We start from the raw sequence: 1649 nt of genomic DNA, 5'->3' as shown, positions 1-1649 counted from the left end.
AAGGGCACTTCCAAATGACTGCGAAACAGGACGGCAAGGGCACGAAAATGAGCGACGACCCCCTTCCTCCATCTCTCCCCTTGATTTGCATCTCTCCTTCTCCTTTTCCCTCCCTTTCGCCGCGATTCCAGACCCCAAATTACCATGTCTCAGCCAACAAGGGCCCACTTATTATTCAAGCGTCTTCCATTTATAAATCTTACCTGTGATTGGTGACCCGCAAGTGAAGCGATGACCCTCCCTAGGCGACCCGGATGTACGAGTCTCGGCTTACGCCCAACCGTTCCGATCTTCTCCGAGGCCCATCTCAAGTCCTACGGACCAAAATGTGCCATTACGTCGAATGCACTGAACATTCAAAAGGCGTCATATTTTCAATCCTCGAACCAATGTTATCGGAAGCTTTCTAGCTGTCCGTCCGGTACCGACACTCGCTCCTTCGAGGGGAGGACTGTCGCCCACGCTGATGGAGAAGCTTCGTTTTGGTCCGTGTGATGCAAGTTAAAATTGAAATGCTTCGTGTCCTTCCTAAGTGGTGTATTCGTCCTGGCTTGCCATCAAGAGAGTTTGTTTTTTTTCCGCGAACAGAATAGAAATGACTGGGGACAAATCAAGCATGGATTCTTCTTCATGTAGACCTCTTAAGTAATCTTGCGGTCGTCGCATCAGTGGCAATGGTTTTGTTCCACAAAATGTCAACGATGTCTGTTTAAGTCCCGTGCTTCATAAGTAACTACCTCGCCCGCACAGCAGCTCGCACTTTATTGAGAAGGCGTGCAACCGGGATAGAGCCATGAGTGAAGACCTTCAGCAGCGGTTTGAGGAGGCAGCTAAGGTAAGTAGAAGGTATCGTATATTTGTAGCATAAGTTTATATTCGTAGGGAAAGGGTATACAAGGCCATGATCGGTAACCGAGAAAAACAAAAAAAAGAGAAAAAATGAAACACGAGTAGAGAAGAAAAGAGAACGAAGCAAAGGGGAATGACGAGGAAAGGAGAGAGAGGAGAAGTTTGGAGGCCTCAAATCCGAGAATGGAGAGAGGTAAAGACGTACAGCCCGAATTATGTTTGAGGACCGTTTTCAGCCCGTATTTTCCCGCGAAAGTTGGTCCCACGGCCTTCACTTCTCCTTTTCCTTCCACCCCAGCGCATTGCCGCCTGGAAACCCGCCTCAAAGGAGCCCAGCGACGAGGAGAAACTCACTGTCTACGCCCTCTACAAACAAGCGACTGTAGGGGATTGCAACACCCCCAAGTAAGTCATGGTGGGGGGACCGATGGCCTTCGCGGGGGGCGGGAGGCCTGCGGGCATCTGTCAGGGGCCATCGTCATCTGCTGTGCCTTCTCCTGACCCGAAGCCTGCTCCTAAACTTCCTACCATCCGCCGTGGATGGATGGTCACGAACTTCCCCATCGACTCTCACGTCGTCGACACTCCCCTCCCTATCCTGCGGCCGCAGGCCCGGGCTTCTCGACTTCACAGGGAGACGGAAACACGCCGCGTGGGAGGGGAAGAAAGGGATGGCAAAGGCGGCGGCCATGACCGCCTACATTGCCGAAGTGGATCGGCAGATCCAGGTGTACGGTACCAAGGCATAACATATATATAAGATGATTGATGGTGGGAGGGAAATTTGCAGGCAGTGTGGT

This window comes from Nannochloropsis gaditana, assembly GCF_000240725.1.
Source record: "Nannochloropsis gaditana CCMP526 unplaced genomic scaffold scaffold396, whole genome shotgun sequence".
Lineage (NCBI taxonomy): Eukaryota > Eustigmatophyceae > Eustigmatales > Monodopsidaceae > Microchloropsis > Microchloropsis gaditana.
This window is presented reverse-complemented; position numbering follows the sequence as displayed.